The sequence below is a fragment of the Diuraphis noxia genome, unplaced genomic scaffold (assembly GCF_037042655.1).
Source record: "Diuraphis noxia isolate RWA-SAM2 unplaced genomic scaffold, SU_Dnox_SAM2 contig0002, whole genome shotgun sequence".
Taxonomy (NCBI): Eukaryota; Metazoa; Arthropoda; class Insecta; order Hemiptera; family Aphididae; genus Diuraphis; species Diuraphis noxia.
In genome coordinates this window covers 51,858,028-51,873,078 of record NW_028301712.1, presented here as the reverse complement: position 1 = coordinate 51,873,078, position 15,051 = coordinate 51,858,028, and the positions used below count along the sequence as shown (strand labels likewise).

Below are 15,051 nucleotides of genomic sequence, written 5' to 3'. Positions count from 1 at the left end.
ACGTTACACATACATTTATGTATTAATGTGCATGTTATATAATTATTTGATATCAGCGGTCTGACTTTATGTCTTAAAACTTAATAGCCAACTCATTTAAAACCTGTAACAAAATCACTTAATATTTTCCATCACATTGGAAAAACACATTTGAAACTTTAACGATTATCTTTGATATAAATGTTAACCCATGACCCGCTTGACCACTATGTTGATTTACTAATAATATTTAAATATTTACTATCCGTATTCTAAATCCCAGTGTCATCAAAATTCATGGTTGTATATTTATCAACCGTCAATGCTCTTTACTTTGTCCATTATCAAATACAACTGATTCGAAAATATATTTTGTAACAATTTTATAACAAAACATGCAGACATTTATTAGCCTATGACCAGACTATTAGCCTGGTTTTGTAATATTTATATTACCTTGCTTGTTAAAATAAAATGTTTTAAAATAATTTTATCTTATAATTAGAAATATTCTCAAATATATGCTAAAATAATCTTTGCCAAAATAACCATACACCAAATAGGTTTACGCCATAGGATGAAGTGGACACGTCCAGATGTTCTAGATCGTCTTTGTTTTATAGAAGTTTTTTGTAAGTTCAAACTAAAATACTCTTCAAGTTTCTACTAAAAACATTTGTCAGAAGTTGTGCTGAAACAAATATCTTAAAAGAAATGTTGTAGATACAAAAAAAAAAAAAAAAAAACAGTAACATTAATACTACTCACACTGTGTTTCAAGTTTTTGTTAGTAATTACTAATTAGTGAATGAATATCTTTCTTTACTTACATAGATTTAGACAATCTGAAACGAATTTTAAATTATGCTTTTAATTTGATAAAAGTAATTATTTCACTAGTTTAAATTATAGTTTATGAATAATATTAGTATAACTGGCCATTCAAAATTTCCTTTGGATAACTTAATGACTGCGTTTCATTATCTTTGTAGATTGAATCAACTGAAAAAAAAATTTGTTAACAACGAAGTTTTAGCCATTTTGCAAAGTTCGGAATTATACGTCATGTGTCCAAATAAAATAAATCTAGAGTTAAAATAAAAAATTATGACTTTTTGAAAACTTGTTAAATATATTAAAGTGTGTAAACGATTATATAATCAACAATTTTATAAGCTAACGTCTACGTTCTATACGCGTTAGATATGGATCAGTTCCTAAATTAGTATCTTACACAAAATTAAATATGAAAAATTGCAAAATATTTTATGTGCATATTTTAAAGATAAGAAATGAAATATTTTTTTTTTATTGATCATTAATAAAAAATTCAGCTTTGATGAATGCCATTAGAATTACATAATATTTTAGTATAACACTACTATACTAATACTATAACACTATAGTATTTAAATAATACAATATCAAATAATATTGCATAGTTATATATTTTTTATTCAATAAAAATAAATTTAGCTGAGTATGGCTAACAATTTATAATAAGTTTGGTTGTTTATATAGTAAGATAATAATGGTGATGATAAAATATTGTATTAAAATTATAATTAAACCGTAATAATACGTCAATTGTAAGCTACAACTTTTTTATTCAACAAACTTATATAAATTGTATTTATCTGTTAATTATTTCATACAACTTTGACATTATTATGTTGAATGTAATATTAGACCATACAGTTTTATAAATTATTCAAGTTCATTAACATTCAAAAAAATTTTTTTTGCTATAATGTAGGAAAGAAGCATGAAATGTTAAATAAATTTTCGAATTCAAACAGCTAATTTGTTTAATATTTTTTTGTCCGTTCTTAACTTTATTTGATACATACATAATGCATTTGATGCATAAACAAAATAAACAAAAGTTTCATGAGATCGTGTTTAAAGAAAATAATACATGCTTAATGTTCAACTACCAAGAGTTTAAATGATTTAAATGATTATTATTTTGGATTTTAATTATACAATTCTAAAGGTATAATGGTTAATAGTTAATTGTTACAAATTATATTTTTAAGTTTAAAAATCATTGTTGACTTTTTAAAGGGAGAAAGTTAGTTATTACCATTGAGTAAATATTGTCATAATATATATAGGTACTCAACGTTATTACCTACCTGGCTACCTAATCGGGTACACAAATATCCATACATTTTCTCGAATCCATATTCCCAAGGAACTATTTTCTGAAAAATACCAAATTCATTTTTATTATATTAATTTATAGATATATTATATAGCTGGAAGCCCGGGAATAAGGCCACAATTCACCTTTATTTCCAAAGGTATACGGTAATTGGGCCACTAAAATTTTATATTTATTACAGGTAGGCCCGGTAATTGGGCCACTTTTTATTACCACATTTATTTTTTGACCAACTTTATGGACCTTGTATTATATTTGTAAAATTAGTATTGGCATTATTTATAAAAATTATTTCATATTTGACTAATTTTATGGACATTATTGTATATTAAATTAGTTAAATCTGTATGGAAGAATTTAAAAAAAATATTAATTATTTGACGTATTGTATTTTTATTTGTTAAACAAAAAATAATAATTGGTTAATAAACTTTATAATTTTTTTTTTTTTTTTTTTAGGGTTAAGGCTTCGACAACTGAGGTCATTAGCCTGGGGAACTGTAAGGGAAGGTACTGTAGGTTTTTGACACGTGGGTTTTTGTTTGGCAGAATTTTGAATGGGCACCCGTAGGTTTCTGCCATGCCCGGTTTGGGGGCGGCGGCCTTTCTCTCCAGACATCGCGAAATGCCCAAAGAGCGATGCCACCTGAGATTCGAAGCGGCGACTGCGTGCGTCGCAACAGACGCCTTAGTCCGCTCGGCCCTCCACCCCAAAACTTTATAATTATATTTATATTAATAGTATATTTGTGTGCTATACTTTTATGGCCTCATCTCCGGGTACACTTTAAAAATATAAATTTAATTTGTGGCCCATCTACAGGTAGTAAAATTTAAATAAATATTTTATATGAAACAGGTAGTTAAAATGTGGCCCAATTCTCGGGCGCCCATTATAGCTAAGTGTATAATATGGAAAAATTAATAAAATAATAAAAAGTTAATTACTATTTGATAAAATATAAGCATAAATTTAATGAAATTACTGTATAAGATTATAATTTTACTATTGTTATTTTTATTGAAAAAAAAGCTTGTAAGTCGTGGATTTCGCTATGCTGTATAGTAGGTAACAAATGGGTTACTGTGATGGATAGAATTAAATTTGAATCCAATGATATTATACCATTGTATACGAAAAACGATTCTGAGCGGAGACGGTTTATCTGTCTAGGATATATTATAGATAATTAAAAAATTTTATGAATTTCTAGTATAAAATAATTTACGAATTTTCGTGATTTCTACGTATGTTGTCAAAATTCAAACTTTTAATGCTTATAAAAAAAATCGTGCAGATGTATTATTAATATTTTTCAACTGCTATTGTTACAATGTGTTAGAAACCTTGTATTAAATTTTCAAGCTTTTCTACCCAACAAATACATTTTTATCGATATTTATAGAAAAAAAAAAGTTTTAAAATTAAAATGTCAGTTAACAGCTCAAACAAATCTATATATTTTGAAAATTGTATCAAATATATAAAATGCTTATATAAACATTAAGTGAAAATTTCAAGTATCTGCGGTCATTTGTTTTAGAGTTACACCAAAATAAGAAAATCGCTAAATGTGAAATCCAGTGAAAATCCAATGTTGTATAAAATTTTAAATACCAAAAGCTCATAAAAATTTAATTTGAATCTTCGATGGACATTTTTTTTATGATAAAGATTGACAAACTTGTAAGGAATCTTGAATTAAATTTTCAAATCTTAGATTTAAAAAGAAAATTTTTTATGAATTTCTAGTTTAAAATAATTTGCGAATTTTAGTGATTTTTACGTATTTTGTTAAAATTCAAACTTTGAAAATGTGACTATGAACATCTTTTATTTTGTCAAAATTCAAACTTTGAAAATGTGACTATGAATATCTTTTATTTTTCAACTGCTTTTGTAACAATATGTTAAGAGCCTTGTATTAAATTTTCAAGTTGTTCTACCCAACAAATACATTTTTATCGATATTAATTTAAAAAAAAACTAAAAGTGATCGCAATTTGCGAATACCTATGAATAGTTCAACTTAAGTCAAAATGATTTGAAAATTGCATGGTGGATAGAATACACTTATATAAACATTTAGTGAAAATTTCATGTATCTATGGCCATTTGTTTTAAAGTTACATCAAAAACCAAAATCGATTTTGTCGAAAACTGATTGTGCGTAAAATATCCCATTTTTCCCTTAATTTTTAGTTTGTTTATCCCGATTATTTAGAAAAATATAAAGAACTTTTTACTTTTGACCCCCCCCCTCCCCAAAGTACCAACTAAATTCACTTTCTGATCTAAAGAGATACTGAAGTCAAAAATCTAAGCACTTTTACTGCCCCAAAACGTGATGACAGACACAAAAAATAAAAATAAATAAATAAATAAAAACACACATCATGGTGAAATCTATACATTCATCGCTCTGCTCAGAATCTAAAATAGCAATCGTTTCCCTATGTAAAAATATATAAATCCGGAATTCACGTAATACCTAATAGTATGGGACATAACATATCTAAATATGACATACCTTTAGAGCACAGTCATTTCAAACTGTCCTATATATTTATATACATAAAACTATACATCTATTATTTATAATATTAAACATTTTCAAGTACCTAGAGAAAATTCATTAGGGAGATTTTTTTTCGGAAAGATTGGTCTCTTGAGAATAGGTCTTCGGGATTTTAGTTATATTGAAATGGTTCTTCTGGAACACGGTGATTTGGGAATACGTACTTATAGTATCTCTAACACAGCTAGTGAATTCTATCAGTGTATTTTTCCTTGTATACTTTATAGTTTTTATAATTTATGGTTTTGAATATCTTAAAAATCTTAGACACCATCCATTTATAGAAAACATAGCCACATAGGTATTTAGTATTATGAGAAGAATTAAAAACAAAATGTCGTAAATTATACGTTATCGCGCTAATAGTAAGTTAGATAATAATATAATATAACATTTTAACTTAATCTTACCTAAATTTATTTTTCTAAAACTCAATGTCTACTTAATATACAGATTAAATACTTTATAGTTATATTATTTATATTTAGCAATGACTAATTAATAGGTATTACATATTTTAATTATATGTCACAACTAATTTTGTACCTAGATATATGAAATGATACGGATACTGAAATATTTTTTTTTTCAATAAATTATTTGAATCAACTGATATTAATTTGATTGACTATTTAAATAAACTTATAAACACCAATTTAGTCAAATATATTATATTAATTTATATTAGGTATTTTGAAAGATTAAAAAATATAATATAAGTTTTCATTAAATTTATTCTTCCTCAAATCAGTGTTACATAATGCATTATTAAATATTATAATATTTTAAAATAAATGTATTAACTTATGCATTCTTATTTAAAAATTATTCAAGTTTAAATTTATAATTGCCAGATTACTACATTTAAATGGGAAAATATGCTAATGGTAATGTTAATTACCAAAAACTTTTTGAATACCTATTATCTATGTTATTATATTACTCTAACTTATAATCTTTTTAAAGTAAAATTTATTTATTTTGATAAATATGTTTAAAGTTATACCTACCTCAAAGTAGTAGATTATTATCATATTATACGTTAGTGTTCCCGCTACGTTTCTATTTGTCTAATTTCTCTGTTTATGATATAATGTGACTTTTTTACAAAAGAAATTACGGAAAACATCTTTCTATATATTATTACTTCGTTAATATTTAGCCATATTTAAATAGTATAAAATTGCTTTAATGTATAAACAATGGATCATTTATTAACTAAGTACATAAACATTAAACATAATATATTTTATACACTGATATGAACTACGAGTAATATTTTTTTAGAAATTATAAGTGAGTAGACAAATTATAAAATTAAAGTTGTACATTTTATCGAGCATTTTATTAATTTGGCAGAATAAATAAATATCAGCCATTCAGTGAGTCATAAAACTAAAAAATAAAAACGAATAGAACTTAAATCTGTCGTGTCATATACAATAATTAAACATCTTCCTAGTATTTAAAATTTAAATACATTATATTATACAATTAGTTTGAACTACAAGTAATATTTTTAAATAAATTATGATATTTAAGCGTACCGGCCATAGATGCACGACTAAAATCAAAAATCTAATTACCCATTTATTTGAAAAAATATATTTAATTAGAATTTGAATTTGTTGAAATACAACGTATTATGCACGAATAATATTATATTATGAAATAAGTTATTTTATAGAAAAAAATCAACGTTATATCGTCGATTTATTCGTAACTTATGATTATTATAGCTCAAAATTTAAATTAATAAAGTTAAATTCATATACTTGTCTATCAAGATACAAAAACAAAACTTTAAGTTTTAGTATTATATTTAATCTTGTAAGATTTGATCGAATAACAAGAAAAATAAAATAATAATTTAAAAGTTTCCGAATAAAGTGTTTACTTTTATTTATTTATACCGGACGAGTTATGAAAAAAAATTTACTAAACTAAAAAAAAACCGTAAGAATCGTGCTTAAAAATATTTATAGTTGAAGTAACATATAGTATTATTTGATAAACTCACAATTGATATTACTTTTATAATGTAATGTAACTTTTAGTGATTCTTTTCCGACCAACACGCTTTAAATAGTTTATGCCAAATCCATGTTATTGGATGAGGTGTTAATTATTGCGTTAAATAGTTCGCAATCTGATACAAGTCCGTAATTACATAAATAGTAGTTAAGTATATTATACATGTAATTAGAGCGGTTCAATTACAGAATTTCAGATAAACGTTTTATGACCATTAGGTTTTTATTATCGCTTATCGTATTTCACGGTGTATAATAATAAATTAGCATACATTTTTAGGTGTTTAAACTATAGGATTAAAGAATGGTTATTTATATCCTTAAACATCACGAATTTTCTAGAAAAAAAAAAAACGGGTATTCATAATTTAAAGCATAAATCTAAACTTGTCATTAAAATATAATGAAAGGTAGTATCAAAGCAATACCTACTAAACATAGATAATTTGAAATGATATTTAAACACATTTACATCCAAATCGGCTGCATCCGAGTTCCGTCCCGAGAACCTTTTTTTATACCAATTCCGTCCCTGTTAAAAAAAAAGGTATATACCAATTCCGTCCCAGTTAGAAAAAGGTATATACTAATTCCGTCCTTAATAATTTTCATAATTTAGTCGTAATAATTAATATAAAAATTGTTATAAAATGCATACAAAAAATATAAGTATTCATATTATTAATACATTTTCATAATTTATTGGTCATAATGTTATATACATTTATAATAATAATTAAAAATTCAGTAAATACTAAATAGTCAAAGTATATATACGTCATATTTATAGTAAAAAAACATACATTTTTACAAATTTGTAATTGGATTGAATTTATAGGATATTTTTTTTACAAATTCCAATCGTGATATTTGACCTGAACTGTATTCATACATTTTTTCTTTAATAAAATCTTCTTTAGCTAATATGGGTTTTCTTCGTTTTATACTGCTTCTTAATTTGATGTAGGAATCTTGTTGAACATATTTTAAAGCTTCTATAAACTGATAAATATTTGGGTGGGCATGATAAAACATTCCATTGAATTTAGAATGGAATGATTCACAGTTATTTGTGGTACGTAAAGTACTATGTGAAAATTCAGCCCATATACGAGGTGGAAAAGTAGATTCAGGTGAAATATAATTATCAACTAAGTAATCCAAAAATAAATCTATTTTTTCATCAACTGGTTTGATTCCCATTAGATCAGAAGCAAAAAAATCACCTACTTCGTCTGGTGTTAAAAATGGCAATCCAAATATGTACTTTAAAAATCTACCAATCTCAGAATTATCATTTCTAAAAAAAGTGGACAATTTAAGATCTTGAATTTTACGCCACCATGATTGCCCTAAGTGAAATCGACATCCTCTTAAATTTATCTCTGGCCAAACTGCATAAACAGCAGTATGTATAGCACTTTCAAAATCTGCGTAAATGGTTTGTGGTGTAAATTGTAACTGGAGCTTATCACATTCTGCACATAAAAATTTAAACGCATGTTCATACGTGTTTTTTGCTTTGTTTGGCAGTAAAAAAAATACTAGTGGAATAAAACTGTTTGGTTCTTTTAATCCATGAATAGTAAAAAATTGTGTAAATTGTTTTGGGCAACATTTAAAGGTTCCATCAACATAAATAGTACTAATTTTGCTTAAATGAGATAAGTTTGTATTGCAAGTAAACATAATAATGTGTGTAATTGGATCATTCATAATTAAAAATTTTTCGTCATTATTAGTATGTATCGTAATTTGTTTCAATAGTTCATGAACGTCTTCAATGGTTGTGGGTAATTTTGATAATATGGATGACCTAGCACGATGTATATTTTTTCTAATTAAGTCTATATCATTAGAGGTAATAGTATTAATATCATGATTAGAAAGTTCTTTATGAATAAGTTTAGCTGGTTTTTCACAAATATCATCAACAGCTTTTCTTTTTAATTTATTATTAAGTTTTTGACGATTTAAATTAGTTTCTTCGGTTTTATCATGGCTGTGGTCTAAATTTTCAAAGACAATTTCTTTTTTTGAACCTGTTGAATGGTGTTTAACAATTATTAATTGTTTTTATTGAGGTATTTTAGAAAAAAATCATATATCTGCATATTTACAAGTTTAATGAATATTTGGTGAATATTTTAGTGATTTTAAGAAAATATTAGCATTATATTTTAAGCATTAAAGAACCTAAATATCCACTCTTTAATTATTATAAATTTAGTTATCTTACCAATTTTTATATATGCTTTGCATTGTTTTCGAATGCACTTCCATCGTTCAATATCGTTATTCAGCTCTTTGTGAAAACAAAATTTAAATTCATTTTTAATAATTAACATTTTACCTTTTTCACTGTACATATATTGTAGACTATCCATTTTTAATATATATTAACGAAGCACGGACACGCACAAATAACGACTGAAAAGTTTATTTAGTTCAATAACTGAAATCATATTATCTTTATTTCTTAATAATATGATATTATTAAATTCGATTATTTTGTGCGGTAACTGATATCATATTATCTTTATATCTAAATAATGTGATATTGTTAAATTCGATTTGACACGGGACGGAATTGGTATATCCGTCAAAAAAACCCTGGACGGAACTAGTATATCTAAAAATTCAATTTTTATAATTGGGACGGAACTCGGATGCAGCCTCCAAATCACTATAATGTATAACACGGAGTCGGTAAATTGCGTACCCCCAAAAAGGTCATAGTTATATACTACGTAAATTGCGGCGGCCCATGTACTTTTAAAATATACGTAAATTGCGTCTCGGGTATATTTGAAATGTACGTAAATTGCGGACTGGGATATTCCGATTTCCGGTCGGTTGTACAATTTAAAGATAAGTATTAATCTTTGAATGATCGATTTAGATAATAATAATATATTTACTAAATATAATATATTACTAGCAGTCAGTATGCATTTGATCGGAGACCTTATTTAATAACACATTTTTACTGGAACATTATTACTAATTGCTAATAATATATTTTTTAATTAAAAACAGCAAAACCAAGACTTTTAATCATACCAATATTGATACAATTATATTGACAGCCCTAAGTCTGAAAAATGAGAAGGAAAATATTGATTTTAATATCATTGATAAAAAATATTTGGGTAGGTAATAAAAATTATACCCAGGCCGCAATTTACGTATGTGCAAAATATGCCCGGGCCGCAATTAAACATAAAAAATTAAAAATGGGCCGCAATTTACAGCGACCCGTATAACAAATACCTAGTAATCTATAACATTATATGTATATTGGCTAAAATATATCCATAATAAAATTTTTATATTTTTCATTAGTATACAAGGTGTAATAGAATCACCTGGCAAATTAAATAACTATTGATGTAAGTAATCAATATGTTATTTTCATTCATAACAAAAATTCACGATAATTTTTGTTCTTTAAATCGCATACATTTTTTTTTTTTGAAGAAGAAGAAGAGGAAAAATTCAAAATAGCCAATTTGTAAATTCCTATAATTTAAAAAAAAAATGTTTATTGTAAAAACGTTTATTTAAGTCAAGTAACTTATTTTTGCAATCTTTCAAAATAGGTATCAATATAAAATATATCATAAAATCAAAATAGATAAATAAATAATTCAAAACGTAATAACTTTTTTTGAAATATTATTATTGAAAATTTTCAAGCATGAGTGAATTTTAAATAGTTTATTACCCATATAATTTTCATAATTTTTTTCATACAGTTAACTTTTATCAACTTTTCATTTTTATTTGTCAGATATTTCTATTACAATTCGTATATAATATACAACTGCCTTAAAGACATTTTATGTAAACAGATTTTTGGAATTTCGTAAGTAATGGTAAGTATCTTATGTTTTATTATATTAATGATAGTTAAATTTACTATAGCAATAATAACTATAGTTATACTAGGTAATATTAAACTCACCGATAGTTGAATGCTTAATCATAATTTTCTATTTTAACTTTCAGTTAAATTGAAATTAATTTGATATTGTAGGCCTTATTGGCCTTTAATAGTCTCTTTATTTGGCAGCAATTTATAGTGCCCGTTAAATTTATCCATAATGTATAACTGTATAGGTTAGGTGAATGAAAAATTTTAATTTAGAGAATTATAATGATACCTTATTTTATGTTACTATTAGTTAGTACCTATTGTCCAGTATTTTGCTTATACATTTTACTGTGAATCTATTTTATATTTTTGACTGTAAATTAATTTAAAATTAAATATATAAATAATATAGAGATCTGTTGTTAAAATTACTGACTATAAAGAATTTCAATCTAAAATTAATATAAGCAAAACTATCATGATATCTTTATTACTTATAAAGAATAATTTATATTACAATAGGTATTTATAAAATTTCGTTTTTCAAACAATTATTTAAAAATCAATTTGATTTTCTTATTTTTTAATATTATTGAATAATATGTCCGCTGAGAAGGATTAAACTAGATTTAAAAGGTAATTTTATTAAAATGATTTCATATGAACGGGTATAATACATAAAATATATGATATTGTAAAACACGTAATATTGTATAGTATTTTATAAAATATGGTTAATTTAAATAATAATAAATAACGGGGTACATTATTTTATCGACATTTAAAAATAAAATATTTTTTTAATATACCTAATTTGTTTTATTCAATATTATTATCACTCGTACACGAAAATAAATTCTTAAGCAATGATCATAATTCTTATATAATTTTAACCAAACAAAATAAAATTATTGAATTGCCAAAATAATATTTATATAACCTATGTAAACTAATTTATACTTCATATAATATAAAATATATTTTTTAACTTTATATTCTATTAATTAATATTAATTATGAATTTAAACATTTGTAATATTATGTTTTATACTACTATTTCAATATACTATTTATGAATATTTTTTGACTTTAATGTTCCAGTAGTTCAATTATAAACGTTGATACTGAACGATTGTCCTTAAATTATTATATGTTTATTTTCTAGTTTTTATTTTATTTTCTTTCGAAAACACACCAAATTATTCAATGAAATTCTGTCTTTTTTCAAAATGTAACAGTATTACTACACGAATTTTAATAACACATAAAAGCTTCTCCAGATTAAATTTAATCATCAAGTTAGTTATTCATTAATCATTAATTACTGTAACTAGCCATACTTAGTACAGTCAAGGTTTATTGCTGTTATCTTATGGTAAACTCAAACCATCTCATAAACCATAGCACATAAATATTCTAAAACCATGTTAAAAATACAAATATTGGTCTGCAATGTGTTTGAAAACATTCTATATCAATTTGAATAAAATTTATAGGCTTTAAAGTCTCATTTTATCATCTTAATAAGACACCGTCTCATTATATAAATAAAAATATACACCTTCACGATTTAATATAATATCTCAACATATCCTCTTGCTTTGTTTTTATAATACGATCTCAAGTCTCCCATTATTTTTGATCACCAAATGCACACATGCAATTATAGTTTAAGCATAGAAGACCTACTACTCCCCCAATCTTACTTTACACAAACACTGACTTTAATTAGTTCTATACTATTTCCAAAAGATAAAAAATGTCTCCTATAAAGATTTCAGCAGAATCTTATTGTTAAATCATTAAATACCTTCAAATAAACAAAGCTGAAACTTATTAATCAAAAAAATACAATGTAGATATCTAAGTATAATTTCGACACTACCACAATACAAATTAATAATTAATTACTATCGCATGGTCATACACCCATAAATACAACTTATTTTCACCTAACCTGTAATAGGTATCTAAAGTCTAAACGTTAAAAAAAAAAATGAATTCTTGTATATTAAATAATATTTATTCAATAATCAATTAAATGATCGAGTAAGCAATGAATATTTTATATTTTACCATAGGTGATATCTACAGACATACATTTTATAATAAACTAAAGGGCTCCGTCCCTAATTGCTTTGCTCATTAACCACATGTATACTTATTTTAACCTCTCTGTGAGCTTTTCTCCCATGGCCAAAGGTTCACCAAACCTTTGCATCTTGAAATTAAATATAAATAATTCGAAATATTTACAAATTATATATATGGAATATAAAATATACAAAGCTTATTGAGATAGGTACCTATAATTTTATTATTTTTGGAAATATTGCTGATATTGTAGCTTCGTGTTTATAATATTATTATATAGGGATTCATTATAATATTGTTGAATAATCAATAACCATATAATGTATTGAATACATTAAATAGTACGAGACACGCAGTGTGTATATGTTAGGTATATAGGTTATATACTGGGCCATTGTGTCAGCTTAGGTTCAAAATACTTCAAATCCAATAACGTATATCCATGACGCGTTTTCCTGTTTGGTTTCAACGAGTTTTTAAGTTCCGATCGTGAGTCTCAATTCGTTGGAGGCAACTGATTGCCGTTTCTCCATCGGCCATTAAACTGTCAAATAGGAAAATGTGAATTAAAAACGTGACCTGTCTAACCGATTCGTACAAACAATAGAAACTCTTTACGTGCAACTTTCCTCTCCACACCAACACCATCATAACAGAAACGTCCACGTAGGGATTTCACGAACCAATCCTATTCGACCACAAATCGACTTGAATGCTTTTGTGATGTAATAGATATATACGCGTACCTTGTTAATAAAATGCCACCCAATCGGTGGTTTGTATTATGCGTTAAAGTGGTATAGGTGAGATTTGTGAAAAAAATCGTGTAAAAAACAGCCTTTAAAACATCTGTATTTTCGTTTTAGCATACACTGGTAATTTAATTTATAACAGAACAACAATAGAACATGCACGATTTCTCATTTCAATGGTACCTTTACGCATCGGAACAATGCTTAATAAATAATAATGTAGGTACTCAGGGTAAATATTATATTCCTATAAATAAAAACAATACGAATCATCAATACATTTACGAAAAATTAAACACCTAAAATACCAAATTGAAATAAATGATATTTTTTTAAATAATATAATAAAAATATTACAAATCAAACTTTATTGTTAAATTCCTTAAATTTCTTACTAAATATAGCATGCTTCTATATATTTTTCTTCTGAACTATATAACCAAAAACATACTATAACATGATTCTTCAATTTCCCATACATAGGAAATATATCTAGTAGCATGAAAATTCCATAATTTATCATCGATTATCGTCATAAATTTACGTCCATGAACTTGGCCCACCGACATGAACATATCAACATGTAAATTATTATGAGTAATTTGCGAGAATTAGCAAGTATACTTCTAGAATTTGAGAGTAATTTTTACAGAATGATATTTTTTTAAATGTGTATTTTTTGTTTTTTCATTAAAATTATATTATTCATAGAATATGGTTCATAAGATGTATGTCCAAAAATCTTGAGGGAGGAAAATTGAGTTTTCTATACATTACATTTATGTAAAATTATCTATTTAATACAATAACGCATAATTTGTATTTAATATATTAAACATTAACAGATAATATTTGTTTTATTATTTTTTTTTTTTTAAACAAAAGTTATTATTTATAATCATTCAATAATGTTATTTTCAATATTTTCTTATTTTAATTAAATATTTAAACTTAATTACAATGTACATATTATACGAATTATATTCATATATTATTTTGTAGGAATATTATACGCACTTTACAGACTTAGGACTGTCAACTTCAAAATCGGATAAGTTAAACATGTGCGTTAATGAATGTTAAAAAAATATATATGTATACAATTTAAAATCATTAATGTCAACTAGAGTCATCACTTAGGTTAAGTATACAAAATAAAAATAATAAAATATAATGATTACAATTTAAAGTTATTGATTGGCAAATTAAAGCATACTTTCTTAAAATATCAATTCGCGAAAGCTTCTCATCAACATACTCAACCATATAATAGTTCCCTTGGTATTGGTTATTTTTTTCTTGTTTGGTGGTGAGTTTATAAGTACAATACAAGTACGTAGTATCAATCGTTATCTTAATCGACCGAGTTATCAGCAATCTACCCGAGAGTGGGCCAACTTCCTAACCAGGGCTTGAAAGATTGTGTAAAAATTACTCGTAAATTCTAGAAGTATACTTGCAAATTACTCGCAAAATATTGGCATAATTTTCATGTTGATATGTTCATGTCGGTGGGCCATGTTAATGGACGACATAAATTTCTATTTCCCAAAAGATTAAAAGAAAATAC

General features: G+C 25.2%; 1 protein-coding gene across 3 annotated transcripts in view; it reads left to right on the top strand.

Moving 5' to 3' along the window:
• LOC107163412 (alkaline phosphatase-like) overlaps positions 1 to 15,051 on the top strand; it is a 273,323-nt gene that overhangs the window by 182,585 nt on the left and 75,687 nt on the right. The gene's annotated exons all lie outside the window — the stretch shown is intronic.